This window comes from Condylura cristata, unplaced genomic scaffold, assembly GCF_000260355.1.
Source record: "Condylura cristata isolate star-nosed mole 26May11 unplaced genomic scaffold, ConCri1.0 scaffold00010, whole genome shotgun sequence".
NCBI classification, from domain to species: domain Eukaryota; kingdom Metazoa; phylum Chordata; class Mammalia; order Eulipotyphla; family Talpidae; genus Condylura; species Condylura cristata.
In genome coordinates, this window is record NW_004567111.1 from 41,242,772 (window position 1) to 41,254,541 (window position 11,770).

Below are 11,770 nucleotides of genomic sequence, written 5' to 3' on the forward strand. Positions count from 1 at the left end.
ATTTATTTATGCATACAGAACTGGGGTACAGACCAGAGGTGCAGGGACAGTGAGAGGATTCACCAGAGACAGAATGGGGAGCAGAACAGGCAGACTGACAAAGTACACTGCTGAGGGGAGCAGCGGGTAGGTCAGGAGAGATCTGCCATGCCATGTGGGTCACTTCAGGGGCCAGGAATTGAACTCCAGTGAAGCAACTGCTTCTAGCTTGCTTGCAGTGCTGTATCCTAACCCACTGAGCCACTAGAGAGGTCCGAGAATCCTACATTTATTTAATGTTGCTTTTTCATCTCAATTCAGCAAGAACTGTTGTGGCATAAGATTTTAGTAAGATTACCAGAACATGTCTTTAGACAAAATTCTTGTTAAATTCTTTGATTTAACCCCAAGAAAAAAATAACCAAAAACAGAAGTGAGTAAACCATCTCAAAAGAGGAAAAGAAAATGAATGTATAGCAAGATTTAGAACCAAACATCAGAATTACAGTCACTGTCCTAAAAGTTACTTAAGAACTTGTTTGCCCTAAAGAAACAACAGCAAGTCCCAGGTACAAGCCCATCACCGAGACTCCCAGACCCGAGCCAAGTCCATGATGCCCACGTAAGCCATTTGGGTGCCATTTACTGCATTGTTCCTGGAAAGAAAAAGCCTCTTTTATAGTTTTTGGGGGTCCCTTGCCCCCAAGAATTAGAGAAAGATGGTCTTAGAATTACGTGGGCATTGCTTCCTGCCCCTCTTCAGTCTCAGCAACAGAAGAACAGTAGGGGGCAGCAATCAGCACACAGCTAGTTATGTAGACGTGGACATAAATCCCACAAATCTTGTCTAAGACTTTTTTTCTGGATGAGACCAGTGTTCCTCACAAATATCACATAGCATTGCAATTCTGCTTATCATACTGTGAAACAGAATAGATATGACCAAATGTTCTGTCCTCAACCATTTCTCAGAAAGAAGCTTAAACTAGTAAGCTTCTAGCTACTTTCATTAAATATAATAAAAACTTGATAACTTTTTATCTTGAAGAAAAAAAACTAATTTAAAAAGAGACACCTTAAAATTCCCATACAACTTTTTCACTGTTTTGCATTCTGCCAGCTATTCAGTGTTTTCTTAGACCCTAGGTATATCTATGTATTTGTTTTTAAATCAGCTGACTTTACTTTGAAAGCAATTTTAGATTTTGAATGGTTTCAAGGGGAAAGTGTATACCATATGCCTTCCCACACAGAGCACATGCAGTTTCAGTATTAATGTTGTGTGTAGATGTGGTATATTTGTTACAAATTATTTTTTTTGTTTCAGTTTTTTCTTTTAAGATGTACTTATGCATACAAGAACTGGGGTGTAGACCACAGATGAGAGGATTTGCCAGAGACAGGGTGGGAAGCAGAACACATAGATCTACTGAAATACACTGCTGATGGGAGCAGTGGGCAAGACAGGAGAAGCCTGTTGCGCCATATGTGGGTCAGTTTCCTGGCCAGGGATCGAACTCATGCTGCAGTGGTCGGCCCCAGCTTGACAGCACTGACTTTAACCCAGCCAGGGAGGCCCTGTTACAACTGATGTTAACTAAAGTCCGCAGATTTCATCTTGATTTACTTTTTGTGTTGAATTTACATATATATATATATATATATGTTTACACACACACACACATACACACACACATATATATACATACACACATATACACACATACAAAACACAACTCAGTTGTATATGTATGTGCTGACAAATATATAACGTCATGTATTCATGATCTAACTAGAGTTTTAATTCATCCTTTCACCGGAGATGAGAGTACAATAAACATTTGAAAAGAAAATCCAGATGAAGAACATTTTATGGCAAGAAATTATTTCTCCCCAAATCCTGTGGTGATAATTTCCTACCACCCCTTACCTGTTTTGTAAATCAAAATATGGCTGGCAATTCAGGGAGATGTGTTTAAAGAACCAGAGACAGGAGATGTTCCCAGGGGTGTTGACCAGCACTTGCAGGGTGACAGAGGCAGACGCATCCACTTCCACGGCAGCAGCCTCGTAGACAGACTCTGTATGCTCAGGCTTCAGGGCACACCGCAGATCTTCCTGGGATTCTGATGCCTGTGACGCAGAAGAAACGATGTGCATTTACTGCAAGTGCATGTTTAGTGCATCTTCTCAGCTGGGACCTTATCAAATACACAGACATTGACACAGCACACATAACACTCTTGCATGTAAGAACCACTGAAAAAATGCTGCTGCCTGAAAACCCTATTAATTAAAATTCTCTACAGAAAAAATAGATCATTTTAGATCGCATTCCAAAATGTTTTACAAACTCTTATGGGTTAATTGTGTGTCCTCTGCCACCCCCACCTTCATATGCTGAAATCCCAAATGCCAGAATCTCAGAATGTGACCTAGGTTGGAGAGAGGGTCTTTGCAAAGGTAACAATAAAAGGAGGTCAGTAGGGTAGCTCTAACCCAATAAGACAGGTGCCTTATGGGGAGAGATATGGAGAAGATACACACACAGAGGAAGCCAAGTAACAGGAAGAGGGTCATCTACAAGTCAAACAAAGAGGCCTGGAACAGTCCTCCCTCAGAAGGAATGAGCCTGGCAGTCATCTAGATTTGAGATCTAGCCTCCAGAACTGTTAGACAATAAAATTTGTGTTATTTAAGTCACCCAGTCTGTGATACTTTCTCATGACAGTTCTAACAAACATTATGATAACCATAAAATTCATGATATATTGGTAATATATAGTATCTAGGTAAATGTTTCTACAATTACTGGTATGTAGATACGAATCTACATAGCAATGGTAGATTGCTATCTGTGTTAGAAAGAATTGAAAAATCTAGATGTCCCATTGACTTATTGTTACTACCTCCCTCATTATCTGCATTGAACAGTTGACATCTAATGAAAGGAGAGGAGAGTAGCAACTCTTGCCATTGGATCCCCTCCCTCACCACCTAGCCCCATCACAGAGCACACACTTCTTCAGGTGAAAGCAACTAAACTATTCTGTTACTGACCATAAACCATATTTCTGGTTTTATTTGTTCACATCAGTTAGTATCTGGTAAATTCTTTTAGTCACTATTTGATAAGAGCTAGATCATTTGGTGGGTACCACACAAGTGGAAAAGAAAATGGTGCTGATCTGGTCCTTTAAGACTTGTCTAGTAGGAAGAACTAAAATACATGTGTCTCATAAAAGGAAACCAAGTACTCTGAAGAGTAAAGTTAAGTGCTCTGGAACTTCAGAGGATAGGCAGGTCACTTCAAGCTGAACCATGAGGCTGCCTCACTAAAGTCTAGCATTGAACTGAATCCTAAAGGAAGGACAAAGGATAAAGTAAAAAATAAAGGCTGAGTACTGGAAAAAAATATTTGCAATATATATCACAAAAAGAGTTCATACTCCTAATGTAAAACAAAACAAAAAATAATTAAGGGACACAGACTAAGAACAGAGTAGAAAAATAGGGGTGGGGATGAAACAGTTCCCACACAAGATATAAAGAATGGTCCAAACATATGAGAAAATGTTCAAACTCACTAAAAATAAAAAATGTAAATTAAAAAGACACTGAGATATCATTTATCTAATGGGCAAAATTTTCTTAATATGATAATAAGATGGGTTTTTGGCATGGTTATGAGGAAATGGTTACTGTCATATATTGCTAAGGGAGAATGAACTGGTTGACCCCTGTGGAGGGAAGTTTGGCAACACCCAGTAAAACTACATATGAATTCACTGACAATCCCAGGTTGAGCAATGTACTTCCAGCTACAAACTAGCATCATTTGTAATTGGAAATAGCTTAACTGCTGATAGAGAGGAGAGTGATAAAATACACTAAGGTACATCTGCACAATGCAGGCTAACCGAGTTAAAAAGACAGTCTCTACAAACTATTTTGGAGCCATTTCCCAGCTATCCTTTAATTGAAGAAAATGAAATGCTAAAAGGATGCTTCATGTACAGAAAGAAGGGGCCATAAGAAAATACACATTCAGGGCCCTCCCTGGTGGCACAGTGGGTTCAAGCACTGCATTAAGAAGCTTAAGAGACTTCCGCATGAGTTCCATATCCGCCTGCCCCGGAAGAGATCCACATGGCGCGGCAGACCTCTCCTGACCCGCCCGCTGCTCCCCTCAGCAGTGTACTTCCTCCATCTGCCTGTTCTGCTCCCCGCTCTGTCTCTGGTGAATCTTCTCACCCTCCGCATCTCTGGCCTGTATCCCAGTTCTGTATGCATAAATAAACAAATAAAAAAAAAAAAGAAAATACACATGCATTTTGTATTTGTATACAAAATACAGAAATGACATAGAAAATCTAAAGGGACTAGTTGAGTACAGGAGGTAGGTGTAAAAGGCTAGAAACTTGGTAGAAAGAAGAGGAGGTAGTGGTCTTCTGAGTAGACACTCTTATACAACTATAGCTCTTGAGGCCAAAATTGTGTTTCACATGCACAAAAAATAATTAAAACCAAACAGCACATGTTCCTCAAAATGAAATACAAGCCAAATGAACTCAATTGTTTAACAAATAAATAACCTAACTGAAAAGGATGTTTCACACTAGGATGTGGGTTAGCAGCTCTGAAACTAGTTGTATACATAGGATTGAATAAATAATTACAGATATAGAGAGCCAGATTTCTTACTCTCAGAAAGAGAAGTACCAATAAGAAGGAATGCTTCAGCGTGGAATTGAAATCAATTATTAGGGTGAACTGAAGGTGACAGAGATAGATAAAGAGAGAGATAAACAGAGATAAGTAAGGGGAGGTTAGTATATAGTCATGTGTCACTTAGCTACAGAGATGTGTTCTAAGAAGTGTGTCCTTAGGTCATTTCCTGGCGGTATGATAACCCTAGAGCATAACTGCACAAATCTAGATGGAAGAGCCTAATACACCCATGTGGTGCAGCTTATTGGGAGCACCATCCTTACAGAGGCTGTCACTGACCAACTTGTGATTCAGCGACAGTGTATTCATGTATTTCCTAGGTCTGTCTGATAAGGGTCCTACAAGCAATGGCACTCCAGTAATGAGCCTGATCTTGGTCTTGGTCTCTAAATGTTTTCAGAAACCAGTCTCCATAGTGCCTCACCAAGCTCCTTGGAAAAGTGGCTAATTCAGGGCCCAGGCAGAAAAAATACAAGATAAGCCTGAACAATCTAATAGCTCCAGAAAGTAGGGTAGAGCTTAAAAAATGCCACGATATGTTAAAAGGACACAGTGCCCATCCTGAAGTAGCTCCCAATAACCAAAACTGGAGCACTGTAACCAACAAAATAAAAATTATAATATTGGATTATAACCTGTAGAAAAAACAAATAGCTGAGTGCATACTGATGTAAATAAACAAATAAATTTAAAAGATGTAGAGAAGGGATAGCTCTTTTTCACAGAAGAATTTCAGTGAGTAAATGTAGAGGGAATGAGAGAAAATGAATCATAGTTAGGCAAACAACATAACTGTTATAGTAAGACCCAAAATCAAAAGGTGAAAACTGGAGAAGAAACAATATATTTACCACTCCCCCAGAATACTTGTTAATTACAAAGTAAAAATAATAACTTCATTGTGTAGATCGTTACTGAACACACAACTAGTAACTCAAGTGCCTATCACCAGTAACAAAACAAAATGAGAATCCTTCAGTGCCTCTACTAGAAATTATGGAACATAACATCACCTCCACAAAGGTCTTGCCAAATAGGCATAATCTCAGCCTCATTGTGAGAAAATATTAGATGAAATCCAAATTGAAAGATATTTCAAAATGTCAAGGTCATCAAAGACGAGAACAGACTAAGGAACTTTCACAACTTGGAGGGACCTAAGGAAATATCACAACTAAATATAACATGGGACCCAGGATACAGTCTCAGAAAAAATAAAGGACACCAGGGGGGAAAAATGGTAAAATTTAAATTAGACCTGTAGTTTTAGTTACTCGAATTGCACAGAGGTTAATTTTCTAGTTTTGATCATTGTGTTATGTTTATGTAAGATGTTGATATTGAGGCCAGCTGGGTGATGGTTATTCAAGAGCTCTGCACTATTTTTGCAGCTTTTCTGTAAACCTCAAAATCTCGCAAGCTAAAAATATTTTAAAGACAGCACAATTTAGATAGACAAACTTCAGAGATGAGAGAACGGAAAAGAATTATATGATGAAAATACAGGGCAGGTGGAGCCTCTATGCAGCTGTGTTTGAGTGACTCTAAGTCATATTTGACCAGGAAAGACTGGTGTCAGCCATCAGCAGTGATCTGGGCTGAAACCCCAGAGACCAAAGAGCACTGGCATTTAAGAGATGGCATCTAAACCCCATAACTTAAAAAGAAAATGAAAACTTTTGTAGTAATGTTGAATATATTTCAATTGATCTCAAACAAGCTTCTCTGATTTTACTAGTAAGGATGCGAAGTTACTTAAGAAATCTCTAAGACATTCACTGCTTACATAAATAGAAAAGTCAGACAAGCTATGAAAAGCCCAGATAAGCAAGGAAAGGTACACTAATGTGGAGAGAAAGGTTATCCTTCTTTCCAACCAAGTCCTCACTACAATGTACAAAATAGCTCCCCCAAACATGGGGGGGTGTGACATGGCAAAGAAAGATAATGCTCATGCAGGTTGCCTGTTTAAAAGTTATGCCAAGCTTGTCAAATGCATTTGGTCAACTCCAATCCTGGTTGTTCACAAACAGAAAACATCCTTAAGATATAGTGGTGGTACAATGGGTTACAGCTCAGCACTACAAAACTATTGGCAGCCACTGCAGCATGAATTTGATCCCAGACCAGGGAGGTAACCCACATGGTGTGGCATTCCTCTCCTGACCCACCTGCAGTCCCCACCCCCAGCGTATTTTCGTACATCTGCCTGTTCTGCTCCCCACTCTGTCTCCGGTGAATCCATTTACCACATCCCCGGTACCCTGGCCTGAGCCCCAGTTCATGTATGCCTAAATACATAAATCATTTTTAAAAGTTCTTTAAAAAAATACAATGGTGTTTTGTTTGTTTGGTTTTAGGTTTCTTGGGACTGTGACACAAAGGCACAGATTCTGTGACTAAATGCAGCTTCAGCTTTCTGGAGGAAAGGAAGTATATGTAAGTTTGTAGCCCATTTGGTAATAGGTAATCTGGGAATCATGGGGCATTACCTTCCTGTGCACATTGTCTGCAGCTGAAAAAACAGGACGTTCTACTTGGCTGTTCTGCAGACCTCTTGTCTATAGTGAAATCATTGAAAGCAAATTTGAAGATTTTGTAATGTTTGATCTAACTAGGCTTTAAGCAGTCATAAAAAGAGATGGTCAAAAAATGGGCAGAAGGGGCCCTCCCTGGTGGTGCAGCGGGTTAAAGCACAGCACAAAGAAGCTTAAGCCATTTCCACATGAGTTCGATCCCCGCCTGCCCTGGAGGAGACCCACATGGCGTGGCAGACCTCTCCTGGCCCGCCTGCTGCCCCCCTCAGCAGTGTACTTTGATCATCTGCCTGTTCTGCTCCCCACTCTGTCCCTGGTGAATCCTCTCATCCTCAGCATCTCTGGCCTGTACCCCAGTTCTGTACAAATAAATAAATCTTTAAAAATAAATAAATAAAATTTTTTAAAAAATGGGCAGAAGAGCTAAAAAGACACTTCTCCAAAGAGGAAATGTAGATGGCCAACAAGCATATGAAAAAATGTTTGACATCACTCATAATAAGGGAGATGTAAATTAAAACCACAATGAGATACCATCTCACCCCAGTGAGAATGGCACATCTTCAAACAACTAGCAACAACAAATGTTGGTGAGAATGTGGTGAAAAAGGAACTCTCCTGCACTGCTGGTGGGAATGCAAACTAGTAAAACCACTATGGAAAACTGTTTGGAGGCTCCTCAAACTGCTTAACATGGAGCTTCCCTACGACCTAGCAATCTCACTCCTAGATATCTACCCAAAAGACACAAAAACACTGATTCAAAAAGATACCTGCACCCCCATGTTTATTGCTGCTTTATTTACAATTGGAAAAACATGGAAGCAGCCCAAATGCCCAAAAGTAGATGACTGGATTAAAAAGATGTGGTACATATATGCAATGGAATATTACTCAGCAACCAAAAAAAAGAAACACATGTCTTTTGCAGCAACTTGGATGGAGCTGGAAAAGATCATGCTGAGTGAGATAAGCCAGAAAGAGAAAGAAAAATACTGGATGGTTTCGCTCATAGCAGGAGTATAATGGACCAGGCAAGAAAATAATAAGAACAATGAGCAGTCATATACCAGGGACATTTTGTGGTGGTGGAGTGGGGAATGGGATCAAACAAGGGGGGCAAAGGGGGAGGGAAGTGCACAGGACTATGGTGATGGCCATGGGTGACGCAGTGATGGGAAACCACAGGGATTACAATTGAGATGAAAAAAAAAATGTACAAAATGATGTAAAAATAAACTATTATATTAAAAAAAAAAACAAATGAAGAAACTGCAAAATAAAAACCTCTGAAAATTCTCTCTTCAATAAAAACAATGAAAAAAAATGGTAAAAAAAAAAGAGAGAGAGAGAGATGGTCAAAACTATCATCCCAAACAGAAATTATAAATATGATTCAGATTTTATCAGCAATTAAGTGGATTGTGAGAACAGTAAAAGCATCTTATTCTGGTTCCAGATATACTGGTAACATAGCTAAATATGTTGGTACCTATTGAGTAGAATTGCACTGACAAGTTTTGTTGACCAAAGAGTGCTTGGTTAGGCAAAACATCCCTGAACTATAGGACTTCCAGGAAGATGTCTTCTCTGAGACCAGAGTGATTGAAGAAATCAAAACTGTTTTTTTCTTAAAAAAAAAAACAAAAAAAAAACAAAAAAAACTGAAACCCTAAAACTCTGAAATGGGAAAATAACTGAAATGGGAAAATAACTCCAAAGGAGTAACTTCAACTTCAAGGTAAAGGGCACTAGGAAGATGGCTCCTCTTAAAAAAAAAAAAAAAAGATTTATTTTATTTATGCATACAAGAACTGGGGTCTAGGGGGATAGGTTTATAGGACTCACCAGAGACAGAATGGGAAGCAGAACACACGGACCCCTTGAAACACACTGCTGAGGGGAGCAGTGGGCAAGACAGGAGAGGTCTGCTGTGCCATATGGGTCAGCTCCCTGGCTTAGAATAGAACTCATGCTGCCACGGCTGCGATAGCACTGAGATTTTAACACCCCCCCCACCCCCCCACCTCCTGTCCCCCCCAGGGAAGCCCATACATCTCTTTGCAGCAATTAGGAGTCATAAAGTGTTCTGCTCAATGTTGTTTAAGAACTATTGATCTTAATACAGTCCTGAATATTGCACAAGAATATAATTTATAATACATGGAAAAATAAGGCAGGGTTAAATACTAGGAACCAAGAATCAACCATGATTATTTTTTAAAGGTTATGTTTTTTTAAAAAAAGATGTTTTGTAAGAAAACAAATATATACAGCTAATTTCTTACATTTACAAGACACAAAAAGTTTTGAAAATAATGTTAGGATTATTGTTTGTACTGAAATATTGCTATGCAAGTTGCCTTGATTATTAATAAGTCAATATATGATGACATCAATATTTCTGTTAAAAATTAAAACTTACCATGGTTATGGCATAGAAAAATCAAGTGTTAAAGCAGGAGTTATGTATTTATGTTGAATGTGTTACTGATTGAAACCTATGTTACACTGTTTTTAAAATTTGAGAATATTTTTACTATCTCTGACTTTTTGGAGGGCAGAGGCCAGGTGACCATGTCATGTGTCCATGGATTAATCTTATGTAAAAGAAAACAAAGTGACTATACATTTGTATGAATCCTAAACTAGAAATGTCTATAAAACTTGCTAATTTATGTTCACTTTTTGTTATATATAGAGTTCTATAATTTTCATTTCTCTATCATCTATATTAATTTTAGTAAATGCCTAAGTTATATTAGATGAAAAGCATGAAGGAGAAATGTATGTTGAAATCAAGGTTAGGATTTGATAAACCTAGATGTAGTTTATGGAACACCGAAGGTACCAAACTAGCAGTAACGAATGGGCTGTGGTTCTGGAAGAATAGTCTGGTAGCCCTGTCTGAGATGAACCATAAGGGAAGAAGTCACCTATAGTATTATTGTGATTTGGTGGGAGTTCATGAGGGCTTGAATTAGGGAAGTGGCAGTGAGACTAGAGAATATGAGGTGATTGTATGAGAACTACTGAAGAGAAGGAATTGAGAAATTTGCTAACTAACCAAATGTGAAGGCAAGGGAGATGAAGTAGTTCAAAATGACACTGAGCTTTCATGCCTGGGAACTAGACAAGGCCATCAACAGAAATCAATTTTATAGGAATAGGAACAGGCTATGGGGAATATTGTAGAAGTGAAATAAATTACATAAGTGGATTAGTGAACAAATGGAAAATTTATTTGTCTATGTCCAGAAAGCAGTTAGAAATTAAGGTCTCAGTTGGAAAGAGAAATCCGATTGTCTTTTAAGAAAAAGGGAAATTCCTGTTACTGATATATGTATCAGTGTCCTTCCTGAATCCTATCCAATGGAGAATGTGATTGTTGATGGAATGGGGGGTCAGACAGCTGTGGGTTTAGGTGCTCATCTGCACCACATGAGTACATAATACTATTAAATATATAAAAAGAAAAATCCATATAGCCTGGTAGTTCTTAATATATTACAAAGTATAATCTCTAGAATAAACACCTAAAAGTAATATTACTTTACCCTGGGATGTGATATTTCCACTGACGAATCATTCTTATGATTAATTAAGACACACTTGATCACAGGCAGATCTTCATTTGTAATCGTCTCAAATATTATTGCTGAAAAAGCAACTGTAAGACAAAATAAGGACAATGATAGTGATATATGCACACCTTAAAGAGCAAACATTTATCTTACAACAAAACAAAATATAATCAAGGAAAAGTGACCAACATGAAGGTTATGGGAAATACCATTTCACAAAAGGCAAATCCTAATATAAATCAAAAGCAGTGGACTTAGAATAGTGCTGTCTAACAGAAAGCTCTGCAGTGATGGATGTGTCTTTATCTGTGCTGTCCCGATTGCTATTCAATTATCTTCCTACCTTGTAACTGGAGACAGTTTTCTCTTGCTTAAGAACCTCAGTATTGCAGCTATTTGTGGGAGCCACATTAAGACATATTCACTGGTTTGCTTTACTCTATTTTATTTTATATAAATATATATATATATATATATATATATATAGAGAGAGAGAGAGAGAGAGAGAGAGAGAGAGAGAGATTTATTTATGCATACAGAACTGGGGTACAGGCCAGAGTTGGGTGGCAGTGAGAGGATTCACCCAAGACAGAGTGATGAGCAGAACAGGCAGATCAACTAAGTACACTGCTGAGGGGAGCAGCAGACAGCTCAGGAGACGTCTGCCACACCAGGTGGGTCACCTCCGGGGTTGGGATCAAACTCATGCTGAAGTGGCTTTAGCTTCTTAGTGCTGTGCTTTAACCTGCTGTGCCACCAGGGAGGGCCCTATTTTTAATTCTTTATTAAAGAAGAAGTATACCAGAATAGAATTAGGAGAGTTATAGAAGTATTGCACCAATACTACTAGAACTATAAGTGAAAACTTATTCTAAATTCTGATATCCTCACAAGTAAACCATTTTTACTTCTCTAGACCTTTAAATACAGTCTATTATA

General features: G+C 38.5%; 1 protein-coding gene across 1 annotated transcript in view; it reads right to left on the minus strand.

The window, feature by feature from the left end:
- The window catches only part of FLT3 (fms-related tyrosine kinase 3), a 62,097-nt gene extending 51,186 nt beyond the window's left edge, over positions 1 to 10,911 (minus strand). Inside the window, exons 1-2 of the mRNA XM_012723383.1 lie at positions 10,805 to 10,911; positions 1,910 to 2,112 (exon numbers count right to left, since the gene is read on the minus strand). The gene's annotated coding sequence lies outside the window, so the exon portion shown is untranslated. The remainder of the gene's footprint in view (positions 1 to 1,909; positions 2,113 to 10,804) is intronic.
- Positions 10,912 to 11,770: the final 859 nt, after the last annotated feature.